Source organism: Canis lupus, chromosome 18 (genome assembly GCF_003254725.2).
Source record: "Canis lupus dingo isolate Sandy chromosome 18, ASM325472v2, whole genome shotgun sequence".
NCBI classification, from domain to species: Eukaryota; Metazoa; Chordata; class Mammalia; order Carnivora; family Canidae; genus Canis; species Canis lupus.
In genome coordinates this window covers 35625257-35652662 of record NC_064260.1, presented here as the reverse complement: position 1 = coordinate 35652662, position 27406 = coordinate 35625257, and the positions used below count along the sequence as shown (strand labels likewise).

Sequence of the window (27406 nt, the reverse complement as noted above, 5' to 3'; positions counted from 1 at the left end):
GTACTTGATTTCTACTGCAGAGATTGGGAAAAATGGTAATCTTGAAAATACTGAGCTAGTATGAACTTTTTAAATTAGAGCCATTCACTTTAACATTTATATATGATTTTTATGATTATCTTTGTTTATATTCCCATAGTTTAGTCACATTATCTGTGACTTCTCAGTAATAATGCCTAGTAAAAGTACCTGTTTTAAAAGCTTTCTGTGGCAGACGCCAGAGTGGCTCAATTGGGTAAGTGTCCAACTCTTGATTTCAACTCAGGTCATGATCTCAGGGTCATGAGATTGAGCCCCAAGTTGGACTCCACACTTAGTTTGGAGTCTGCTTCAGATTCTCTCTCTGCCACTCCCCCTGCTCTCTCTTCCTCTCTCTCTCAAATAAATAAGTAAATAAATAAAATCCTTAAAATAAATAAATAAAAACTTTCTGTGGAAGAAAATAAGCCTTGTAGGCAAGCCAGGCAACATAATTTGTAGGACCCAGTGCAAATGAAAATATAGAGCCCTTTGTTCAAAAAATTGGGAAAGTGACACTAAAAATACTAACATATGAAGTTTTTCTTTTCTTCCATGGTCTCTGTCTCAACCTGTAGTGGTGTTTTTATTAGGTCATGCTCCTTTGGGCACTTGGATACTCTTTGAGCACAGACTCACATGCCACAGGGTTTCTCCCTATGACTTGAAGGAGGAAGGGGGGGCACAAGCAGCCCATCAGATGTCATGTTTCACCTCCTGCCAGCCACCAAACTGATATGCTGTGCCTTGGCCAGAGGTGGGGAAGTTGAGCCAGGCATCTCCCTTTCCTACAGCCTTATTGCCCCAACCCACATTGAGTGGGTTTTGCAACCTCCACATTGGAACATGGCAGGTACTTGGATCATAGGTAGACAAGAAGTTTGCCCCTGCCCATTGCCCACCAAATGCTCTGTGATACTGCCAACCCTAGGCAAGACAGCTGCCTCCATGCTCCACTTCAAGATGTTGTGGAGTGTATGCCAACTCTGACCCTTCACACCCATACCCAGGTCCTGGACAGGAGCAGAGAACCACAACATGCATTAGGAAAGGGGGGAGGGGAGTATGAGACTTGTGGGGGCTAAAGCACCAGGAGACGGCAGAGCAGGCAATGGAGAACCTGTCCTGGGAAGCCAGGAGGAGAGAACTCTACAGTAGCCAAGCCCCTTCCCCTCCATACATGTTCCACTGTCCATTTATAGAACAGACTCCATTTATAGAACAAAAATCTAGAGATAACATTATTAAGAATTTCAAGACAGCAGTCACAGCACATTAAATGCCAAGCACTGGACCCTTCTATGTGACACCCATGAAACTGCCTGTAGGCTAAACCCAATCTACTCATAAATGGTAAGATAATGCCTAATATCTGATATGCCAGGCACTGGTCTAAACTGTTTACACATATTAATCCATTAATCCTCAAAAGATCTTATGAAGTATGTACCATTGTTATCTACATTTACTGGTAGCCAAGGTCATTCTAGTAGCAGGCACAGTGAGAATTCAAACCTAGGCAGTCTGGCTCCCAAAGATCTTTATTAGAAAACTGAAAGACCTATGAATAACTGAGACATTTACTGAAAAAGCAGTTCATAATTATAATCACTGTGCAGTGTTTGGAGGCTCTGTCTTAAAGCAGATTTCTAGATGATAAGATCCTGACTGATTGTAGATACCTTGGCTCCTCACTTTTAATAGGTGATTGCCTTGATCTAGTTAGAGCATCAAAAAGAACTGGCAAATAAATAGACTTCTCTATGAAGTAATGTCAGAGGACTGGAGAGATTAAATAGAAAGCAGAGGGGATTTGTGTATACTCCTAGAATTGCAACTTTCTGTAGATGTCGCCTCTAGTCTTCATTGCATATTACCCTGTCCAAGGTTATGCAGCTGATTAATGACAGAGCTGGGCCTCAGACCTCTTTGTCCTGGACAAGGAAGTGGAAAGGAAGTTACCAGACACCTCTTTTGTATTCTTGGTATATGCTTAGACCTCTTCTTGAGAAAGCTGGTGCTAGGAAGAAAGTGTGAGGCAGAAAAAAAGAGAATATCAACCAATATCTACTGTAATGCAGAATTTATTTTCTGTTTGTCTCCCTTATTAAAGATGATTTCATGTTTCTTTGTGTAAAACTAATGTTGACTGCAACCATTTCAGTGTAATTGTAATTGCTATTATAGTAACTATTTTAATTAAAATGGCTATTATAAAATCTTGACTAATTATAATGGAGGAATTGCTGGGTCAACTTGTCTAACCCATCTCCCCAAAATAGGGGAATTCAAAGATGATATGCAGTGTAATTTCTTGATGCCTGTGCTTTAAAATTGCCAAGAAGATAGATTCTAATAACCCTCATTAACTTTATTCATGAAATTTGCAAGTAACAAGGCCAGAGGCTATGATGGTTATTTCCTCCACTTTCTTTTACTCTGGAATATAGTGTTCCATATATATGGAGTAAGAGTCAAAGCCAGTCTATTTATTTAATCCAGTTTATTGAAGAATCTCAACTCAGGAGGTAAACACATTAAACAATTTTACTTGTTCTCATGATGGCTGTCAACGATCACATCTTTTCTTTTTTTTTAATGTTTTCTTTTTAAGATTTTATTTTATTTATTCATGAGAGACACAGAAAAAGAGAGAGAGGCAGAGACACAGGCAGAGGGAGAAGCAGGCTCCATGCAGGGAGCCCAATGTGGGATTCGATCCCAGGTCTCCAGGATCACCCCTGGGCTGAAGACGGTGCTAAACCGCTGAGCCACCCGGGCTGCCCCTGATCACATCTTTTCATTAAGTATATCTTTGTCATATTTAACAACTTTAGGGTTGCTTGTGTATTAAAATTCAGTATTGTTTAAAACGTTAATCTCAATGCAGTTTAAAATGTCATCTGCTCTCTACTCAATGCAGGCTTGAACTGGGGTCTTCACTGTTTGAGGGGTTGCAGGGATTGGAGAGCAGAGTCTGGTTTTGAAGATTCTGGCTTTCATTCCTATCTGTAAGCCCCAGGTCCTCCAATGTGTAGGTCTAAAGAGAATGGAGTGGTAACAAGAGTATGTGTTTCTTTACACAGCTGGCCATTCTTACAGTCCTCTGTTGATTATGACTTCTTTCCTGACTACCTCTGAGGCAGGCATCCAAGGGCTGGTCCTCTCAAGGGCTAGATATGAGTATTTCAGAGGGCCCTATAAGGATGTCCATACTATTTTTTTTTTTCTGTCAGATTATAGCATTTATGCCACCTCCTTTCCTGCCCATGGTGGTTCCCCTCATCAGCCTCCAACTGACAGATTTCCCTTGCCAAGCAAGTCATCATCTTGGGTAGAGCCCTACTAGTAAACTGTGTACGTGCCACATGTCTCATAGAACTTTCCTACATCCTCACCAGGCCAATCCATGGAAATGCAGGCTGCTCCCCCAGTGCCCCTGTCTCTGCCTTGTCAGTGTCTCTAGCTTTCACCATCTTGCTCAAGTAGGCACAGGGACAATTTTTTTTTATTAAATATTTATTTATTCATGAGAGACAGAGAGAGAGAAAGAGAAAGACAGGCAGAGGGAGAAGCAAGCTCCATGCAGAAAGCCTGACATGAGACTCGATCCTGGGTCTCTGGGATCACGCCCTGAGCCAAAGGCAGGCACTCAACCACTGAGCCACCCAGGCGTCCCGTGGCACAGGGACAAATTAGCACATTCTCTGCCTAAACAGTTGTCCAGTGGGGAATAAAATGCCAATCTTTGCATCTTATAGCCACTCTTTGAGTTAGTCTCTTGGAGCTCTACAGCACCGTTGAACTAGCTTCACAGAGTAAAATCTTCTCTCACTGTAAGCACTGTATTTCCCACAAAGACCAGTGGCCCCATAACTCTCAGCCTCTTTTCTTCAAACCTTTTATATGGAAGTTGGGATGATAGTTGTGGTATATTTTGCTACCATTAGTCTTGGGAAGTGTCTGGGCTCAATTGCTAAGGACTCCTTTAGGCCTCACTTAGTCAACAAGGGGTCCATCCTGCCAAGCAGCGGCAAAAGTACTACTCACCATGCTGTTACAGTTATGCTGACAGAAGGAGCAATTTTTAATGCAAAGCAAAGTCCTTGAGAAATCTTTGGCATGCAGTAAAAACTAGATAAATGTTCATTGCTTTGCCCTTTCAAAAAAAGGCTGAGATTCTAAGAGAAGGCTTAGCAAAGGAGGGTAGTAAGATATAAAAAGACTTTGACAAAATGGACAGAATTGAAAAAGGTACTTCAGCCCCAGGAACGCATGAATAGAGGTTGAGCTATGGAAAACTGGAAAGCAAAAGTGGAGGAAGTGAGTGAACTTTTTGGTAGCAGAGAAACAGAGTGTCAGATCAGAAAAGCAGGCTGGGCACATCAGATCAGCGGGTTTTATTGAAGACAGGATTAAGGAATCTGAATCTGGGTACAGTGGAAGAGCTTGTCAGCAAAGAAAGTGGCCTGTTGAAAGTAGCAAATTTGGAGAAGTTGACTGTTAGATGACATGCAGAATGGACTGGAAGAAAGGAGACCAGAAAGGTAGTATTAAAACTATAACAATTTAAAAAGGAAGAAATGCGGGGGAGGGGTACAGTGCAGGGGCGCACATAGAAAAGGAAAATATTTTTAAAAAAAGAAATGGAAAATATAAGCAATATCAGAATCATTTGTGATTTTTGATGACTAATCTTGTAGGCTAGGAGAAGCCAGCATGTCCAAAATGCATGCTGCATGACACTGTTCCCATCAGATGTCCAAGTCAGCAAAGCAATCTCTGGTCAAATGAACTGAGGAAACTCAGCATAGTATTAAGGAATTCATAGTTAAAGTAACATAGCAATCCTAAAGGGAGGGGGGAAAAAAAACCACATATAATTTAGTTTAATGTAGCATTTTCCAAAATTATTTGATTATAGAACCCCCTTTTTTATAACTCCTATCATAGAGTTAGTATTCAGAAAAACACTTTGAGAACCACTGCACCATGTTATTATGTTGATTTGCACATTAACGTGATAATTTTATTTAGTAAACAAAAAAATGTAATTTATGATAAACTCAATTTCTGAGTAGAAAATACTTGAAGTCTCTAAGCTTGAGCTCTATCTTTTGAGGCTTGAGTTATCTCATATTCAAAATGAAATATTCTTTTGTAGCATAGACCAAGAACAAATTGCTCCAATTTTATAATTTTGGGGATTGACTTTTATGGACTTAAGAAACGTAAACAAATCAGTATCTGTGTCCTCAGCTCTGGCTCAGAAGAAAAAGAGCTCTATTTTCAGAGTACTTTTCTCCTTTACAATGAGCACATGTAAAACAAAGGTTTTGTTCAGAGGATAACAAGACAAAAGTATTCTCATGCATTGCATTGTTACGCATAGTAAGTGCTAACTAAAAATTTGTTAGATTCTGAAAGTAAGGCAGATAATAATTACACTTCATACACAAAGAAATTTGAGACTTAAAGATGGCAATTTATTGGCTTGGGGTAGCTAATTTATGATAGAACCAGGACTTGAGAGAATCAGGTTTCTAACAAAGCACTCCTCCTTAAAGAGTAAAAGATAAAATAACCACTTTTGTTGAATGTCAAGAGGACTTTTCCTTTGTAAATTATTCCAAACTTCTAAGGAGGCCTAGCCACGAAAGCTTTCTGTTCACACTTACTCTTGGACAGAGGTCCCTCCCTTCAACAAAATTACTACTATCATTGAATGTAGTGAGCATGTCTATCTTGCCTTTACTTTCATAGTGTCTTAAAGAATATCAAAGGCTAATAAACTCTGACTCTCAGGGCAGGAATTATGCCCAATCGAACAATAAAGCTGAGACTCAGGTAGTGACTTATCACACTCATTGGGCAAGTTAATGCCAGGCAGAGCACACCTTAAATGTCTTTTAGCAGAAACACCACATAGCACTGAGCGTGCAGAGTAATTCCTCCAAGCACACATCTGTTGAATAGTCTCCAGTTCACATACCACCAGTATATTTTCTTCATTCAAATAAGCTCATCTATCTCAAAAATGATAGTGTCCATTACTTGATTTTTTTTAAGCTCTACGCCCAACACAGGGCTTGAGTTCATGACCCTGAGATCAAGAATCCCACCCTCTACCAACTGAGCCAGCTGAGTGCCTAATAGTGCCCATTCCTTTAAATCAAGCATGATTATTGCTACGATACCATTTTTTAAAGCCTGTTGGACAAAAGCTTGTAAAAGAAATAAACTTCACTTCCAATAATAGAAAAATGGCAAAATAAGTTTTAAAAGTCAGTTGCTTTATATCTTTAGTAACGTTCAAATGCCAGGTTAATAAAGAGGAAATTTTTGATTTTATCATCTTTCTCATTAAATGTTTTGATGTGTCGTTTACAAAATCCATTGCAGATACTTTGCTGTGAATATATAACTACATATCTGTTCATTCTGAAAAATGATTTTATTATATTATTTTTTTAAGATTTTATTTATTTATTCATGAGAAACACAGAGAGAGAGAGGCAGAGACACAAGCAGAGGGAGAAGCAGGCTCCAAGCAGGGAGCCCAGTGTGGGACTTGATCCCGGTCCCCAGGATCACACCCTTGGCCGAAGGCAGTGCTGAAGTGCTGAGCCATCTGGGCTGCCCTGAAAAATAATTTTAATACTAAAGAAGAATATATAATCTATTAAAAGGAAGGATAGTTACTTCAAAGAATGCAACTCGGGAATTAGGAGTAGGTAGAGGTAATTTTAGTTTTTGCTTTATACATATTTTATACTGTGTTTTATAGGATATTCATTTATTATAAGCATGTATTACTGTTAAAAATATATTTTTAAATTAAAAAACAGGGTTTTTTTTCAAAGTTCAAAAAGCTGATTTTAAAGAATTAAAGCATATAACTAACTGTACACTGTAACTATATGTACACTTTTTTGACCAAAAACAATTTAGGATTTCAAATATACGGAGCTTCTGTTGTATCCATCACCTAATTATAACAAACAAAAACATTTTAGGCAAGTACATTTTTTAAAAAGTAAATACCCCAAACTTGCCCTGTTGACCAAGAGTAAATGTGAGTTCTTAGGTGTTTCCTGTCTGAGTCAGTGAGGTGGCAAGTGGCATATGCTGCAGGAGCCCCACGTCTTCCCCCACAGTGCCCTGCTGCAAAAACAGTCGTAACCTTTGGTTGCTGGGCAATGGACAACACAGCAAACCTAGCTCCCTTCACTTCTACATTTATTTATCTAGATTAATGATGTAGACCATCATAAACAAACAAGGTATTTGGTATATAAATAGGGTGGCTAATGCATTTCAGGAAATTTTAAGATTTTCCTTAGTGTTTGTGTGTACTTTGGTGCTTTTAACCTCGAAAGAGATATAGGTTGTTTGGAAACCGAAATTAGAGTTAGATTGAAAGAGTACAATATGATCTCCTTACCTCATGATAAATAATACCAGGAATCTTAGGGAGGTGTGTTGGGTTTTCTATTTGAATTGTTTCCTAACAAATAGAAAGAAGTTATAGAATTATTCATTTATATTAAAGCCACAGAATATCTTATCAGATAGAGGGAAGAATCTCAAGTTATTCTTGGCTCTCATTCTCTACCATAATTCAAAAGGAAAATCAAATCCAAAAGAATTTTTTTACCAGTAAAACAGAATGTTATAATTACAGCTAATTTTAGAATTTGCTTATTTATTTGCAAAGGCTACAAAAATTAGAGATGAGGGATATTTTGAATTCTTATAAGATATTATGTCTACTGTCAATTGCAATGGCTGTACCATGCCATACTAACAGTACAAAAGCTCCACCATCTCTAAACAGATTGTTTCCACAGTTAGTATCTATGTACTAAGTTAGCCATAAAAACACATATGAGTCCATTTCCTCAGGCTCTGAGGTTCTCACAGACATGTTGGGAAAGTAATATGAAGTAATAGATAATTATTTGGGGAATAAAATGTCTAATAAAAGTAGTGGTGCCTGGGTGGCTCAGTCAATTGAGAGTCCGAATCTTGATTTCAGCTCAGGTCTTGATCTTGGGGTCATGGGCTCGGGCTCCCACGTTGGGCTCCACACTGGGCATGGAACCTACTTATAAAAAAGCCAGTTACAGAAAGACAGGTACTGCATGATTTCACTTATATAAGGTATGTATAGTAGTCAGACTCATTGAAGTAGTAAAATAGTGGTTGGCATGCGCTACCAGGCAGGGAAATGAGGAGCTGCTATTCAATGAGCATGAAGTTTCAGTCATGCAAGTTGAAAAAATTCTAGAGTCAGCTGCACAATGGTTATGTGCCTGTGGTTAACAGTGTTATACCATACACTTAAAAAATTTGTCAAGAAAGTCGATTTTGTGTTATATGTTTTTTACCACAATAAAAAAAGAAGGAAAAGTCTAGTTATTTTGTTCTTATACACATTCTCATGACAAATAGGGAATGTTACGATGAGACAGATTTACATTAAATAAGACAGGACCAATTAAAGTATAGTAAGACAATTAAAATTCTCTAAGCCTGATGATTTCTGAAAATTATATATAACTATACTACATCGAAATGCAACATTCACTGTTTGCTTATATGTTTATTTTAAAAAATCTGAAATTGACATTTATTATGGAATCAGAGGAATTTTTCTTCACTGATGTATTTTAGCACTTGCTAACTGTTTTATTTGTGATTTGTTCTATCCTAGAGCGATTTCAAATGTGATTTTTCTCATGGTAGATGCATAGAAACTATTTTTTGACAGGTACAATATGTTCATAATACAGTCTCCGGTCTTTCTTTTTGGTGTCCAGTATTGTTAATAATGACAAACTACTTTGTTTTAAGTGAAATCTAGTAATTTCTATTTTAGTAATAATGATTAACTTTACAGAAGAATCTCCTGTTGAAGTTCATGCTGTGTTATCATTATTTTATTTTATTTTATTTTTTCATTATTTTAAAACTGTATGACCTTTAAAAAGAAGTTTAAAGTACCAATACATAGTGATACTCAAATGCCACGTGTTTATCTACAAATATCTTAGGTTATATTCATTACCTGCTAAACTTCCTACTCTTTCTATATACAAAACAAGCACATACTTGCCAGACCACAAACAAATCCACAATTTGCATGATTAATGTAAATACAGCACATATTTATCTAAATATTTATTGTAGAGTTCCCATTTCCTTTATCATGACTACCATTACCCAAATTCTGAAAATAAAAATGAAGAAGATTTTTCTTTCCAAATTCTTAGACTTTGCCCCCAAGCTTTAAAATAGCAAACACAGTTGCCAAGAGAGGCTTTAAGAAAGCCAGCTTTATGCCCAGAGGCTATAAAGTTGAAGGAATTATGTTGACATCATTCTAAAATTTGTACTGAATTATCTAATTTGGCTATCTGGCCTAGAGTTCACCAGGTAATTTCCAGAGCTATAATTCATTTTCATTTATGAGACCTTAGTCAGTTAGTGGGAAAAAGGTCTTTTCCCCCCCTCTCAAGTTTTTCTAGTAATGCTTCCATGTACCATTAAGCTATTGGCACATTTTACTCCCAGAGGATAGATTTTGTTTGGCATCCTGAGGAATTTTGATATATTTAAGAAGGTGAGAAGTACACATTGGCATCATTTAAACAACATAAGTCTAAACCCAAATTGGCTTTTACATGCCAAAGATATGAAATGTGCCAACTGTTTAATAGTACACAATAACTGTTCAACTACATAAGTTGATTTCAGCAAAACAGTTTGGTGTGTGTTTTATCCTGAACCATTTAGATACAATTATGCCTTATGGTGCCTTAATAATAGAGGCAAGTTGTCCATGGCTTTCTCATAAGTAGATATGAATAATATTGAAATGTTAGTCATTCTATAGTTGGATAAAATATAAGAATATTGCTTTAGTTCAAAATGCCTCTTCAGCAGCTTCAATAGCTTCCAGGCTGCCAACAAATGTGCAAGAGGAAAATCAAGTTTGAGGTTAATGATTGTAGACAGTGAACCTCTCAAATCCTTTTATTTTTTTAAAGATTTTATTTATTTAGTTGAGAGAGACAGAGATGGTGACAGAGTAGTGAAAGAGAACACAAGGACAGGGAGGATAGGGAAAAGCAGGCTCCCAGCTGAGCAGGAAGTCCAGCGTGGGGCTCAATCTCAGAACCCTGGGATCATGACCTGATATAAAGGCAGATGCTTAACCTACTGAGCCACCCAGGCACCCCTCAACTCCTTTTAATAAAGTAAATTTGGGGGTGCCTGGCTGGCTCAATCAAAAGTACATGCACCTCTTAATCTTGGGGTTGTGAGTTTGAGCCCCATGTTGGGTGCAGAGATTACTTTAAAAAGAAATTATGAAAACAGGAGCACCTGGTGACTCAGATAGTTAATCATCTGCCTTTGGCTCAGGTCATAATCTCCAGGTCCTGGGATCAAGCCCCACATCAGGCTCCCAGCTCAGTGGGGAGTCTGCTTCTTCCTCTCCCTCTCCCCCTCCCCTGCTTGTGCTCTCTGTCACTGTCTCTCTCTGTCTCAAATGAATAAATAAAAAAATCTTTATAAATAAGTAAATACATACATACAGAAATGTCCTTTAGCATTTTAAACCAATAAATAATAAATAAGAATTTGGACTTTTAGTGAATTGAAGAAACACAAATTTTCTTTTTTTAGACTTTTAAATATATGTGTGTGTGTATATATATATATATATACACACACACACACTCTATTCATTTTTTTTACTCTATTCATTTTAACTGAAACATTTATTGAGCATATATATGGAATGCTGTGCCAGACATGGTTGGAAAGATAAACATAGAGAAAGAAAGGTAGATATGATATAACCTTTTCCTTTAAGGAGCTTTCAGTCAAATGGGGAAGACATGCAGAGGGAGAGCACAAGTATTAACTTGAACACAAACTATATTAAAACATAGTGTTTGTGTTTTAATACAGTTAAAAACCCAACGTTAGTATGAATAATAAGTAAGTACTTACAAGATGATGGAAACTATGTTAAAAGGATGATCTGAGAGCTTCATGTAAGTAAACTTTAAAGAATGATCCCGTGGTAGGGGAAGCCGAGGAATAGAAGCAAGCATAGGAGGTGGACACTGTGGAGAGAAGATGGATTGGAAGAGGTTGAAGTTATATAAATAAGGTTCATTTTTCTCGTTATCAAATCAAAGGAAAAGGACTAGATGGAATTTTATATAATATGTAGGATACACTCGAGACAATCATAGCATATTATTAGTTAAATGGTGTACATAAAATTCCTTTTTTTAAAGATTTTATTTATTTATTAGAGGGGGAGGGGGCAGAGGGAGAGGGAGAAACAGAACCCCTGCTGAGCAGGAAGCCCAATGTGGGGCTCCAACCCAGGATCCTGGGATCATGACCTGAGCCAAAGGCAGACACTTAACCGAATGAGCCACCCAGGCATCCCCCTAAAATTCACTTTAAGTAACATAGGGTCACTCCAAAGAGTTAGGCAGTCATCGTCCAGACTGCTGATACTGAGGTGCACTGAGAAATAATGTGACTGACTACCAGTCAAAAAAGACATGCCATTGGTAGTAAGTCACCATGGATAGAGAATGGCTGCTATAGTTTTAAATATGAACCCCAAATAAAAAGTGACAAAAATAGATGCTCTAAATTTGGCTGCTTCTCTCAAAGGCAACTCTTCATAGTGTGCCCCAGAGTGAGAAGCAGCAGAGGTTTACTTATTTAACAATGATGAATGATTTTTGCAAGCAACCTAGGAGCTACATAGCGAAAAGATAAGTTAGTATCAAGTCATGAAAACCTTCTTTATGTTTAGTGCACAAAAACTTTTCTACAAGATGAAGTGAATTAAAGCATAAAAATATTACCTAAAATTGGGATCCCTGGGTGGCGCAGCGGTTTGGCACCTGCCTTTGGCCCAGGGCGCGATCCTGGAGACCTGGGATCAAATCCCACGTCGGGCTCCCGGTGCATGGAGCCTGCTTCTCCCTCTGCCTATGTCTCTGCCTCTCTCTCTCTCTCTCTCTCTGTGACTATCATAAATAAATAAATGAAAAATATTTAAAAAATATATATTACCTAAAATTATAGTTGGACTATATTTTAAAAAAGAGTCTTTCTGATAACATGCAAAACAGAATACTTTACAATTGCAGATTACAATTTCGTTTAGAGATAAGAAGCTGAGGATAATTTTAGAACATCCTCCAGTTGTTTTCTTTTTCTGGAATGAGCAGATTCTTCAGTTGTGTTCCACAATAGTAGTTTATATTACTATCTCTCCCTCTTATACATTTACATAAAGTCTTTACAGCAAAGTAAACCAAGATCTTATAGCATAGATTTCCGGATGACATTTGTTTTAATGAATACTGACCTACTTGATGGCTTTTTCTTTCCCCACACATCGGACTGTCCCTGTCACTTTTTTTTTTTTTTAAGATTTTGTTTATTTATTCATGAGAGACACGGGCAGAGACACAGGTGCCATGCTGGGAACCCAACATGGGACCCGATCCCGGGTCTCCAGGATCACGCCCTGGACTGAAAGTGGCGCTAAACCGCTGAGCCACCTGGGCTGCCCTGTCCCTGTGACTCTTAAGTGAACTTAGGCAGAAAAGGCTAGTAGGTAAGAAACAGTCATACGTAATGCAATATAACTTGTAAAGAGTAATCAATGATTATAGCTCAACAAGGAGAATCAATTAGGTCTAAAATAAAGAAGGTACTAAGACTGGCTAAACCTTGAAATGTAGTATTAGGAAAACACTGAAAGAGGAAAGGTCTTCCTGATAGATCTTCCTGATTAAAAAAACAAGGAGGTGTGAATGCCAGTGGCCCACTTGGAAACAATGTACAAACCGGTTTGACGGAAGAAAATTTGGGCTGGGAAAAATAAGTAAGGGGGGGAATGATTTGTGGAATTCCTTAAAAACCATGTAGGACATGGAAAACCATTGTAGATTCTTGGCAGTGCACTAAAAGCAACACTTAATATGATAGAAATATACAGAATATATTGGTGGAGGCAGAGAAATGAATCAGGGATTCAGTTATTTTAAGTATGAGGTTATGAATGTGTCAAAAACTATAATAAAAATGAGTAAGGAAGAAAGATACACATAAAGTCCCTCCCAAAAAATAACAAGGCTTGGACACAGATGAGTTATAGAGTGATGAAAAATGTGATAAAAATACAGTTGTTGTGTATGGCCCCATATAGTTATATTGGCTTTCTAAGAGAGACTTCCGCCAGCAAACTGGACCTAAATCTTTTTTTTTTTTTAAGATTTTATTTATTTATTCATGAGAGACAGACAGACAGAGAGAGAGAGGCAGAGACACAGGCAGAGGGAGAAGCAGGCTCCATGCAGGGAGCCCTATGTGGGACTGGATCCCGGGTCTCCAGGATCAAACCCTGGGCCGAAGGCGGCGCTAAACTGCTGAGCGACCTGGGCTGCCCTGGACCTAAATCTTTATACATATCGATCCACACAGCTATTACTCCAAACCACTTCCTCTGTCAGTGATTTTTAATTCTAACAAATGATCATTAAACCATCCATTATTCAATTTCTATGTATAGTCTATCATGAAAACTTGGAGGCTTTTATGTGTACTTAACCTTGATCTCTGTGGAGTGTAAGTAAAAAGAGAAAAGGAGTTGTGGGTGAGAGGAACTCAGCCTCAGTGGGGATAGCAGAGGCGCTCAGTGGTTACAAGCAAAGCCTTTCCTGGGCTCCAGAAAAATTGGAGATTTTTTCAGAGCACTCAAACCTCCAGGAAAGCAATTGCTCTCTTCTTAGGACACGGTTAACTCATCCTCACTCAGAAGCATCTGTTTCTTCCCTGTCACAGTGGTCTTTCCCTTGGGCAACCTGGGAAGCAGTCAGTGGTTTTGCAGAGTCCTTGATTGTCTTGCCTGAAGGTTCGACCTGACCCAGATGGATATGACATGTTGCCCTTGTCCTGTTGCTCAGCTCACTTTCACAGAGGTTTTCGTCCATACAAAGGGTTGGAGTTTTGTTGTTCATTTTTATTTTTACATTTTTTGCTTTCTACCCAATATCTGCAAGTCCCCAAAGAGCTAGCAATGTATATTTTCTGATTTCTCCCTCCTGCCAGAGTATCTTCCTGATAGCACGTTTCCTACAGGTCTCATTTAAATGTCTTTTGTGGTGAAATCCAGGCTTTTGTCTTCATTCCCTGTGATTTCTCCAATTGTTCAGTTCTGTGACCATATTTAGTTCCTTGTATTCATGATTCACCTTTCCTTTGTCTAGCCTTTAGGCAGACATACATTTAACTGAAATATGCAAAGAGAATATATCTTTTCTAAAGACCTCCACAGAAGAGAATTCTTCATCCACCAGTATTAAATCACCAGTATCTCTGTGTATATGTATCTGTTTATAATATATCTATTTATATATGAACTATATAAAATTTAAAAGGCTGAAAAAAATCTAGGAAATCAAGTCCCAATAAACATTTATTCTATGTATGAGAAAATTAAGTCTCCTAGAGGCTTGTGCTATTCACATCCAAACCCTCCCCAACTCACGGTAATATGTGTATCTTAAATGATGACTTTCTAACAAGTCCACTAGTGGAAATTGGCTTTGGTACCTATTTGTAAAGCTGGCACTAACTGTAGCCAAGAACAAAACCCAAAGTTTTTCCAACTTAAAAATTAATTTCAAACACTACATACAGTCTTTTTTCCCAACCCCCATCAGTCATGTGCCCTCTCCCAGGTCTACATTTTGGAAAATCTGGGAGAAGGAAGAGTAACCAAAACCCTAGTGTTAGGAAATGGAAGCACAGGAAACATAGCTGCTATTAATGACAAATGTCATATCCCTATGAGGCTGAATTTGGAGGAAGTGGAGAAAGACTGCATACCCAGAGTTGGACACTGAATAGACACTCAAGAAATCTTCTTTGAACAGACAAAATGAAATGAATCCATGACCCAAAACTCTATCTCCAGCACAACCCCAGCAACCTCTTGAATAGCCCCATTTGATGTCCTAAAGAAACTACATCAAACATGTCAAAGAACTAATCACCTTTTCACCCATCTCCACCCCTTGTAATGTTCCCTTATCCCTGTGCCTGGCACGAACCCCTCCACCTAAACCTCTGAGCTCAGAGTCATCCCCTTTCACTCACATCTCACCTCCAATCCTTTAACAAGGCCCGCTACCTGTACAATATCCCAGATCCAGTGGAAAAATCTTTCCACAATAAAGATACCACATATAGCTTATCACAATTTCGAGTAATCCCTCTTGTAAAAGCTACAAACAGAAAAAGGGAAAATTATTCAGCTCGTATTATCGAAACTAGACAGGGATGATACAGGAAAACTATAGATCAGTTTCACTTATAACCATAGATACAAAAATCCTAAATGAAACAGATGGAATTTGGCAGTTTATTCTTTCTTTCTCTATCCCCCCACTCTTTCTCCACCACACACACACACACACACATACACACACACACAGTATGGTTTCTCTCATAAAACCAGGAACGGTTCAATACCACAATGCAGAAAAGTGCTTAATAAAATTCAGCACTCATTATTGGTAATTTTTTAAAAATGACCAGCAAGAACATTTTTTCTTAATGCTAAACATTTGGAAATATTCCTACTAAAATAAAGAATAAGACTATCTACTCTCTTCAAGTCCATTTAGCATTGTTACTAGAGATGCTAAACGTTTTAATGACATCCTCCCCAAAAAAAAAATAGAAAAGAAAATAAATATTGTTAGAACTAGAAAGGATAAGACCATACTGTCCTTATTGTCAGATAAGGTGACTGCACACATGCAAGAGAATCCACAAACTGTTAAAGAATGCAACAGTGTTGCCAGATGCAAGATCTCAGTCTTAGGACCTAACCACCCTTAAAGCCTTGGGTCTTACTTAGCATATCTATACTGCAGTAGACTCATCTGTAAAAGGGTTATTGAAAAGATTAAAAGACTTAATCTATGTAAAGTACCTGGTACTTTACAAGCATTATGTATTGACTAGCTATTATCATCACTATTAAATGAATATACTATATTTACTAGCTTTCTTATATACCAAGTATACCTGATTAGAAAATATAATTATTATTATTATTATTATTATTATTATTATTATTGGTAATGACTATTCATCAGCTCATATTAGTATGCTCGTTTAAAAAAACAATAGCGGATCCCTGGATGGCGCAGCGGTTTGGCGCCTGCCTTTGGCCCAGGGCGCGATCCTGGAGACCTGGGATCGAATCCCACATCGGGCTCCCGGTGCATGGAGCCTGCTTCTCCCTCTGCCTGTGTCTCTGCCTCTCTCTCTCTCTCTCTCTCTGTGACTATCATAAAAAAAAAAATAAATAAATAAAAATAAAAAAATAAAAAATAAAAAAACAATAGCCTTCCAAATCACTCAGTCTCAAAGTCCTTGTAGTAGCCTCTATTATCTTGCCCTTCACCTTCACTATGTCTGTCTTCTACTCTCCTCCTCGCTCTCTTCACTTCAGATAAGCTGGCTTCCTTACTGTTCCTGGACCACACCAAACATCTACCACCGTGAGGCCTTAGCATTGCTTTCCCTCTATCTGGGACACTGTGGCTTGCTCCTCTCTTTCTTTTAGGTGTCAATATCACCCTATAGTAGCTGCTACAATTGATTGATTGGATTGATTGATTGTAGGCTCCATGCCCAATGTGGAACTTGAACTCATAACCTGGAGATCAAGAGTCTAATGTTTTGCTGACTGAGCCTGCCAGGCACCCCTCTGCTACTATTTATTAAGTGCCAAACCTAAAAAAGTGCTTCACATGAATTATTTATATGAGGGGAGAAAAGCTTTGTTTTGTTCACTGCTCTATCCTTAGTGCTGGAAGTGGTGCCTGACACATCCTAGAACTCAGTATTTGTTGGATGAAAAATAAAAAGTCTAAGAGCTTTTTTGTGCCAGGCACAGAACTAAATGCTTTCACAGTTTAATCCTCACACCAAACCCCATTAAGTAGGTACCATTACTATCCCCAGTTTATTGATGAGAACGCTGAGGAGCTGAGAGTCTCAGTAACTTGGACCCTGGGGTCGTGGGATCACACAGCTGGTAAGTTGCAGTGCGCTCATGCTATTATATCAACAGAAATTATAAGGCACTGGAGATTGGCACTAACAAAAAATGTGTGAGACCTTTGTGGAGAAAGGCTTCAAATTTCATTCAAGGCCCTTTAAGACCTTTTAGATGAGATGTTCATAGATGAAAAGATTCAGTATCATAATGTGAAATGTAATGCAATTATAGTCAAATTCCTGATTGAGGTTTCCTTTGCATTTGATAAGCTGACCATTACTTCAAATGGAAAAGCAAAGAGTCAAGAATAACTAAGACAGTTTTGGGGCACCTAGGTAGCTCAGTGGGTTGAGCATCCAACTCTTGATTTCAGCTCAGATCATGATCTCAGGGTCCTGGGACCAAGCCCAGTGTTGGGCCCCACACTCAGCAGGGAGTCGGCTTCTCTCCCTCTCCCTCTGCCCCTCCCCATGCTCCCACACACACTCTCTTTCTCTCTAAAATAAGTAAATAAATCTTGGGGCACCTGGGTGGCTCAGTGGTTAAGCATCTGCCTTTGGCTCAGGTTGTGATTCCTGGGGTCCTGGGATTGAGAGCCACATCAGGCTCCCTGCAGGGATCCTGCTTCTCCCTCTGCCTGTGTCTCTGCCCCTCTCTCTGTGTCTCTCATGAATAAATAAATAAATCTTTAATAAATAAATAAATCTTTAAAATAAAAATGTAACTGAGACAGTTTTAAAGGAGAAGAGCATGGATGGTGACTTGTCCTACCAAATAGCAGATCTGCTCTAAGAGCATAAAATGTTAAACCATTAGGGTGTAACAGGGATAGATAAGCCAGGAAAGGACAATAAAGAGCCTAGAAAAACATACACCCTCTTATTTAGAAAACTTAAAAATGAAAAATATCTGATATGGCATTACAGATGAGTAGGGTAAAGAAGGACTAAATATTCAACCATTGGTGCCAGGATAATTTTATGAAAAATATTACTCTGTATACAAAAAAATAATTCCCAACTACTTTAAAAGATTTTATGTAAAAAGACAAACTTTAAAACTTACGGAGGAAAAAAAGGACAATATTATTTGACCATATTACATTTAAAAAACCCTGGTTGATAAAAGACACCACAAACTAAAAAATAAAGAAACTACAATGTCCATCACCAACAAAGGGTTAACATATGGAATAAGTATGCCATAAAAAAAAAAAAAGTATGCCATAAAAGAACAACTCAATGGGAAAACAGGCATATGTAATTCATAGAAGAGAAAACATGAAAAAATGTTCAATATCACTAGTAGCCAGGAAAAATAAAAAGTGAAATACAACTATCATGTCACACCCATCGAATTAGCAGATTTCTTGAAGTCCGGCCATGTAATGCCGATGGGATTGTAGATGAGTACAACTACTTCTGAGAACAAGTTGGCAATACCTTGTCATATTGATACTGTACATATTTTCTGACCCAGAAATTCCTCTTTTGGATACACACTCTGGAAAAACTTCAGCCTATGTACAGAAGAAGAAAAGAATGTTGAGTATGGCATTTCTTATAGGACAAAAAATAGGAGAACAACATAAATATCAACAAGAGAATGGACAAATTATTTTTATATATTCATACAAGGAACACAGAACAGTTTAAAAAAATAAGCTAGGGGATCCCTGGATGGCTCAGCAGCTTAGCACCTCCCTTCAGCCCAGGGCGTGGTCCTGGAGACCCAGAATCGAGTCCCACATCGGGCTTCCTGCATGGAGCCTGCTTCTCCCTCTGCCTGTGTCTCTGCCTCTCTCTCTCTCTCTGTGTCTTTCATGAATGAATGAATAAAATATTTTATAAATAAATAAATAAATAAAATAAAGTAGAACTGCATGTATCAAATGGTAATCTCCACATCATAAATGTTCATGAAATAAAACCAGTTGCAAAATGATACATGTAGTATACCATGTATATGAAATTTTAAACATATAAAAATATATTTTTATAATTTATGTATATATAATATATATGCTATAATTACAACTGTCCATGAGAAAAACAAATGTCAAATTTGTTTTAATGCTTGCCTCTGGAGAGGTATGAATTGTTGAGGGATATACCAGGATCTTCACTATTGTTTTATTCTGAAGCAAAAGTGGCCAAATGTTAGAATGTAGTAACACCTAGTGCTAAGTACATGGGTGTTTTGTTTAATGATATTTTCTGGGGTTTCTACATACTTGAAATATTTCTCTTTTTTTTTATATATATAGTACTATTATATAACGTATCAAATACTAACAAAGTTCTGGGGCACCTGGCTGGCTCAGTTGGTTAAGCATCTGCCTCAGATCATGATCCTTGGGATCCTGGGATCCTGGGATCAAGCCCCAGATCCAGTTCCCTACTCAGCAGAGAGCCTACTTCTCCCTCTCCTTCTGCCCCCTGCTTGTGCTTGCTCACTCTCTCATTCTCTCTATATATATATATTTCTATATCTCAAAAAATAAAAATCTTTAAAATAAATAAATATTAACAAATTTCAAATTATTTCCAAACATTTTTAGAAAAATATAAACACATATGATTTTCTTTCTGACTCCACAGTTGACATCTGCACTTTGGGTTTTTTTGGGTTTTGCTTTTTTAAAAACATTCTTTTTTAGCATATTTTATTTGACATGCAATGTTATATTCGTTTTAGGCGTACAACACAGTGACTCAGCATCTATGTGCGTTTATGCTATGTTCACCACAAGTGTAGCTGCCATCTGTCACCATACAAGCTATTATAATACCATTGATTATATGGTCCCTATGCTGCGTCATTTATTCCCTTGACTTATTCATTCCATAATTGGAAGCCTGGACCTCTCACTCTCCTTCACCCATTTGCCCACCTCCCCATTCCCCTTCCCTCTGGCAACCATCAGTTTTTTTCTTTGTATTTATAGGTCTGGTTCTACTATTTGTTTATTCATTTGTTTTGTTTTTTAGTTTCCATGTATGAGTGAAATCATATGATCTTTGTCTTTCTCTAACTTATTTCTCTTAGCATTATATCCTTTACCATAATACCTTGCCATCCATGTTTTCATAAGTAGCATGATCTCATCCTTTCTTATGGCTGCATAATATTTGTGTGTATGTGTATATATACCACATCTTCCTTACCAATTCACCTGTCAGTGGACACTTAGGTTACTTCCATATTTTGGTTATTATAAATCATACTACAATAACCATCGGGATGCATATATCCTTGCAAATTAATGTTTTTGTTTTTGAGGGGATAAATGCCCAGCAGTGGAATAATGGGCCATATGGTATTTCTTCTTTTGAGGAACCTCCATGCTGTTTTCCATAGTGGTTGCATCAGTTTACATTCCTACCAGTATATGAGGCTTCCTTTTTCTCCACATCCTTACCATTTCTTACCTTTTTTATTTCAGCAGTACTGACAGGTATAAGGTGATATCTCACTGTGGTTTTGATTTGTATAAGCTTGAAATATTTCTATACAAATACATCTACCAACCCTAGCCACTTCTTACCACCTCTGCAGCTACAGTCTTGACCCTAATCCCTGTTATACGTTGCCACCATTAATCGCTTACAAGAGCTGCTGCAGTAGCTTCCTGAACTGCCTGCCCACATTTTGTTTGCTGTGCACCACTCTGAGTAATCATTTATCACAAAGTAAATCAGATCATGCCATTCTATTGCTCAAAACAATTTGAGCAACAAAATAAATGATACTATTGAATTGTAACCCCTAGAAGAAAATAAATATCCATGAATCCATACCAGTATAAATAATCTAATAAATTAATAAATGAAGAAGGAAAAAGGGAAATAGAGAATCACTGTTAGGTTAAACACTGCAATAATTTTGCAGACAAGATCCCTTAATGTTTTTGAAGATCAGTAGCCAAAAACTTGAGGAAAAACAGGATTTGCATAGTTCAAATCCCTTAACCAAGATACTTATCAATTGCAAAGGGAAAGGTAATAATGTTGCTTTGGAGAAACCAGACTGACATCAGCCAAATGGCCTAGGTCAACAACACCAGACATAGCACCTATCAGTATCATGAACCTCTTGGTGTGATGCCTTGAGAAGTATACAATACAACATCTTTTCTGTGGCAGTCTTGCCAAAAGTGTGTAAGAGAAGGGGTACGTGGTTGGCCCAATGGACGGAGCTTGCAACTCTTGATCTTGGGGATGTGAGTTCAAGCCTCATATTGGGTGTAGAGATTACTTAAAAGTAAAATATTTTTTTAAACTGTGAGAGAAAACTTCAGATAAACCCATACTGGAAGACATTCTACAAAATAACTTCAGTATTCTTCAGAAGTATAAAAACCATACATAAAATACAATGAAAAACTGAAGAATTGTTACAACCTAGAGGAGACTGAGGAGAAGTAACAGCTAAATGCAAGTAGGATCCTGGATAGAAAAAGAACATTAGTGAACCTATTACCTAAGAAAATATCTGTCATAGAATAGGAGTTTAAAAATTATATGTCAAATTGATATGTCCCTCCGGCCACCTATCCATCTATCCTTGATACCTCATGCTCCACATCCAACTCTTCAGATCTTCATTTCTCTTAACACCTACTTCCTCATGGAGAGAGACTAGGTGAAAAATGATGACACCAATATCACAGCAACTTTTCAGTAGATTAAGTATGAATATCCCTACTCAGGATAAGATTTTATTTTTGAAGAAGTAAATATTGGATGGAATGAGAAATTTATTCAGAAGAACCGTGGCAGTAACAAAATCTCCAGCTTTGCCTGTTTGAGGGATGGGATCTCATCATTATTTGCCTAGATTACTGCAGTAGCCTCCTGATTGGTCTCCCAGCTTCCCTCCTTCCCCATCTCCCTTGCCCACGCCCCACCAGCATGATATCATTACAGCCAGAGTAATATTTTCAGGGGATAAATCTGATGATCATGTCACATCCCATTAAAATCCCTCATTGACTTACCACTGTCTTCCAAATGAAAGCTTCACATGTGCAGCCTCTGTCTGCTTCTCCATCCTCATCTTTAGACTATTTCCTTGCACAAACCATAAAGTCCAGTCACACCAAACAACTCAGGCTGTTCCTTACATCCCTTTGTTGTTTTGTTTTGTTTTGTTTTGTTTTGTTTTATTTATTTATGATAGTCACAGAGAGAGAGAGAGAGAGGCAGAGACATAGAGGGAGAAGCAGGCTCCATACACCGGAAACCCAACATGAGATTCGATCCCGGGTCTCCAGGATCGCGCCCTGGGCCAAAGGCAGGCGCCAAACCGCTGCGCCACCCAGAGATCCCCCCTTTGATTTTGCATATGCTGGGTTTTCTTCTTCTAAGGTTCTAACTGCCAGTGTAACTCCAACTTGCCCATTAAATTCAACTGGAGCAGTACCTGCTCTTCAGAGCCTCCCCTCCTCTATTACTATCTCTCAGTGACTTCACCCTGTTCATAACTCCTTGACAGCACCTTCTTGAAGATGAGGACTCCTAGTATCTTCCACTAGCTGGTTGCCTGATACGTAGCAGGTGCTCAGTAAATGTTTATTGAGAAAGGAAGGGAGAGAAGGAAAGATAGAAAGAGGAAAGGGTTTTTAAGTTAGATAAACATTTACCAGATAAACTCTTCTCTAACTTTTCTCCTCCTGTATTTCTAGGACTTTAAGCCCTTACACATGTATATAGTTGATTTATTTCACCTGATTCTCTGCTTGTCCTTTGACATAGATGAAACATTAATATTAAAAAACTGTCCACTTTGACATAAACTATTACTGATAAAGATGATAGTGATCCAGATTGAGATTGTTGAATGCTTGTCTCTCTCTAACCTTCAGAGAATCTTCTAGTCTAGTGATATCTAGAAATAGCACCCAAAACTATGTTTAAAAACAGCCTGTACCATCCTAAGGAATGCAAAGAAATCAAAATATACCTTCTACTTACTTGATATGTTTCCTCTTTATAATGTACTGAGAAGTTTAATTGGTATTTATTTGCTATTCCCAGAGTGTAGAAAGCCTTAGAGGGGGGTTAAATAAATTAGCTTCTGAGTTTGGGGTGTACTATAGGAGCAGTAAAAACAGATTTCTAAGGGAAACTAGAGGAAGCCTAAGGCTAGTGAAAGAGGGGGAAGGTCTTGGTTACATTTTTACCTCACTGAATTCTTTCCAAATCAGGCTACAGATTTTTTTTTTCACATCTACCATGCCAAGCACGGTATTTTTAGTAACAGTAATACAGAGCAGCAGCCTGTCGTTTGGGAGCTGACAAATAAGCGTACTGCTCCTCTTACACACAATATGCTACACATCTTTATTTCCACTCATCCTTACAGAAGCTCTTTAGCTTTCCATGTTTCTTTAAGGAGATGACAAGGAGTACTGGTTAATAAGCTCTTGGGGTTATTCAATATCCCTCTTCAATGCTCATTTTCTGAAGTTGAAAACACTCATGCATGTGCACACATGCACACTAAACTTTGTCAGAGGTGAAGTACTTCCAAATGCCACTTGAATGTGATTAAAAGAATCCTGGGCTTGATAGGACTCATTACACAAGATGCCAGGCCTAACTGTTTGCTCAGACTTTGGTCTAAGAGAAGGAAACATCTTAGCAAAAAATGGCTCATAGAAGCGGAGGTTAACTGTTTATTGTATTTCTATAAACACATTTGCTGGATATATCGCTTTAAAACAGAAATGTAACAGAATTTCTTATTACAGAATACATAATAGGAAAGTGTCTGTCGTTTATTTGTCCTTAAGTAAGAAATCAAAGTCTATTTGACTTGTTGCCCTGAGTTTCTGGTCCAGAGCTATCTGATTGATTTCCCTTCCTAGTCATTACAATTTTCTACACAAGTTCAAGACACTGTTAGGCAATTTTGTTGCTAAAAGCCATTGGTAAATTTTATGTTTAATTCCAAGTCATGCTGTGGTTAATATTGCTAATTTACACTATGATTTTGAAAGTCTTCCAATATAGCTTAAAGTTACTCAGTTTTCACCTTCTAATCCCAGAGAATATTAACTCTGTCCCATGGTTGAGTCTGCCCCTTGGTAAATTACTCAAGGATTTATTATAACATCGCAGGCTCTAATGTAATTTGTGAATCTCACTCATCTTTATTCTTTATCAATCCAGCAATAGGATCTGTTTAAGTTGTGTAGTAATACAGTTAGGAGGGTAATACTTGTCGAAATCAAATAGATAGACTTGTAGGATAGATTGTAAGTCCAAGCTTTTGTGGATAGTAATTGCATGGTATGTTTCAACCCGACTAGACAATGGGATCATGGAAGTTGTCAACGTAGAAGGTTCTCTGCTTTTGCTTTTTTTTTTTTTTTTTAATCCAGCGCATGTTTTATCAGGTAGTATGTGTCACAAGATTGTGCAAGATCTCACCTCATACTAGAACATTTTAGATGAAATGATAAACTTTGATTTTCATTCTCTTAATGATATGTTGACAAGTAGGGTGGAACTTTTTAATAAAAAAATAACATTTAAAGATCTTAAATAACAAGCCCATATCATATTATGTAACATATCTTATCTTCTTATTGCTAGATACATCTTGTGATTTATTCTCATCTATCATTCTGTTCAGTGAAAATTAACAATATTGCTTAATATGATTTTATTTAAATGACTATACATGTTGAGAAACTAATCTTATGTTCTTGTGCCCATAAAAAAAATAGCAAAAGAAGTTTTGCGTAGTGTGCCCACATAAAGCATTAATCCATCTCCCAAGAAGCTAATTTACAGATCAGGAAATTCACATTCTCTGGGGAACCTGGATGGCTCAGTGGTTAAGCATCTGCCTTTGGCTCAGGTCGTGATCCCAGGGTCCTGGGATCGAGTCCCGCATCGGGCTCCCTGCAGAGCCTGCTTCTCCCTCTGCCTATGTCTCTGCCTCTCTCTGGGTCTCTCATGGATAAATTTTAAAAATCTTAAAAAAAAAAATTCACATTTTCCATTTACATCTTCCTATAGCAGAAAAGCAAAATTAGAGAATTTATTAAGTTTTTAGTCTTTCCCTTTGTTCTGAAATCCTGTGAATATTTGTTGTTGTTGTTGTTGTTGTTGTTGTTTTTCCTGTGAATATTTAATGCATAATTCTACAAGAATCCTGGGCTTAAAAAAAAAAGAAAAGAATCCTGGGCTTAAAAATAATTGATATTATCCTGAATGTCTAGAACAGTTCTGTTAGCATTAGCAATACATTATGAGAATAAGAAAAATGTATCATTCTCGGATATTCAAACTATTATTTCATTTTTTAAAAGTTTTATCATAAAAGTTGTCTGAATTAAGAATTTACCTTCCTTCCCCCAGGCTACCAAAATGTATAATTCTATTACTATATAAAACATGTCTTCTCATAAACCTCTGTTAAGGACAAAACAGAAACAGCATATTGCTTTGTTTTTATTAATGCTTATTTTCATGTGCCAGTAACATCGTATTTCCTTTAATATGTCATATCTTTTTAAATTACCAACTTGAGTAGCTTGTATTCATCAACCTTAATGCTTGTATTAAGTAATTAGAAATACCAATAAGCCTAACTGCCATAATTAAATGATACAGGCCTTTATGTCCACCTTTTTTGGGATGGACTATATGGCCCCTAACTCCAAACAAATTACACACTAGCTTCTTTAATTCTGGGGAAATAAAAACCTGCCCTGGCTACATACATGGACACTAGAAGAACTAAGTTTTGACCGAGCAGTCTCTTTGGCCTGCAGGCTCCAAATGGCACAACTTTGAAAACATTCATGTCAGCACATTAAATGTCACATTGATATAGTAGACCCAAAGGAGCCTATTCCTCTTTACTGTGAGTTTCATGATCTTTTCAGTATGCCTCTGTTCCTTGAAAGAACAATTACTACAAACTGCAATTTTATAGATTGGATTATGTCTTCCCACTCACATTTTATCTTTTATGCTTTGGCAAGTCCCTTTCCTTAAGTACCAGAAGACATCAGTTTAAGAATGCTAGATATTTTCTAAATGTGAATTTATAAAAACATTAGGAGAGATATTTGCATTTCAAAAGGTCTTTTCACTTTATACAAGATTCGTAATAGAACCCATGTAAGTATAAGTCCAATGGTATATCTCATTTCATAACAACTTAATTTAGATATAATTTTGCAGGAATAAAGCTACCTGTAAATCCCTATACTGCCGAGACTTCCTTAGGTACTCCAGATGATTGTAAAAGAAAACTAACTATAAATCATTATGACCTTTTTTTTAAACGTGATTACGTTATCAGCCAACTTCTTACTAGTATGTTGTGTTTCTGAATCATAGGATAAGATGGAGTTTTTTACTCCCAAACTGACGTATACATGATTTAATCATTCACTGCTGTTTTCAAACTTAGCTTAGGATGTTCCTACTAATTGTACATTCCCAAGAATGGGATACTAGGTGGCTTACTTTTTTTAAAGCATTTTATGAACATTTAGCCCCCTTAGGAATTAAGCTGTATGTTCCACCCTATAATTAGGTTAAATATCAACTTTTTTGGAAATATTACCAGCTCACAGTCTCTTAAGATGCTCCTCAGAGACCTAAAACAGTTGTTCATTCAATTATTTGTTTTTTATAAAATAAAACAACCAAAATTCAACTTTAATATTTTTAATTGGAAGAATAGAAATGGTAGAAGTAATGATTTATAGACTTTCTCACTAGAATAGAATTTTAACCTGGTATGTATACACCAGTAACTATATAAAACCTCTGTAGTTAAATACTTATGAAACCAAGACTAAATTTGGATTAAAAAATATGCATTCTAATAACATGGCAAATAAAGGATAGGGATAGAGGGGAGAGATACTAATAGGAAGATATATCAAAGAAAATTGAAATAAGCGTGTGAGTCCTTTAGAAAGATCTTAGGGAAAATGATTTATTAAGCTAAACAAATAAGGAGAAGTATCTTAGTAAATAAGGACAGTTGGCATGTATGTAGGTGTGGTCTTGGGACTTTGCCACCCAGACCAGGGATTTGGGCTGTGGGGAAGGATGATGACCATCTGCTCCAAGTGACTCCTACTGGCTGATACACAGAGCTCAGTTGGCATCAGTCTCAGAGGAGACTGCCAGCCTTCCAATCGGGAAATAAGCAAAACAATGGCATTGCTGTCAAGCACAGAAATGAAGTTTAAGATTTAAGTAAGTGGCAACTCCAAACGGGTCA

At 37.4% G+C, this 27406-nt stretch overlaps 1 protein-coding gene and 1 long non-coding RNA gene across 5 annotated transcripts in view; one reads left to right on the top strand and one right to left on the bottom strand.

Moving 5' to 3' along the window:
* ELP4 (elongator acetyltransferase complex subunit 4) overlaps positions 1-27406 on the top strand; it is a 253984-nt gene that overhangs the window by 193522 nt on the left and 33056 nt on the right. The window lies entirely within an intron of this gene.
* The window catches only part of LOC125752952 (uncharacterized), a 22598-nt gene continuing 5942 nt past the window's right edge, over positions 10751-27406 (bottom strand). The window contains exons 2-3 of the long non-coding RNA XR_007403640.1: positions 18589-18665; positions 10751-11156 (exon numbers count right to left, since the gene is read on the bottom strand). This is a non-coding gene — a long non-coding RNA (uncharacterized LOC125752952). The remainder of the gene's footprint in view (positions 11157-18588; positions 18666-27406) is intronic.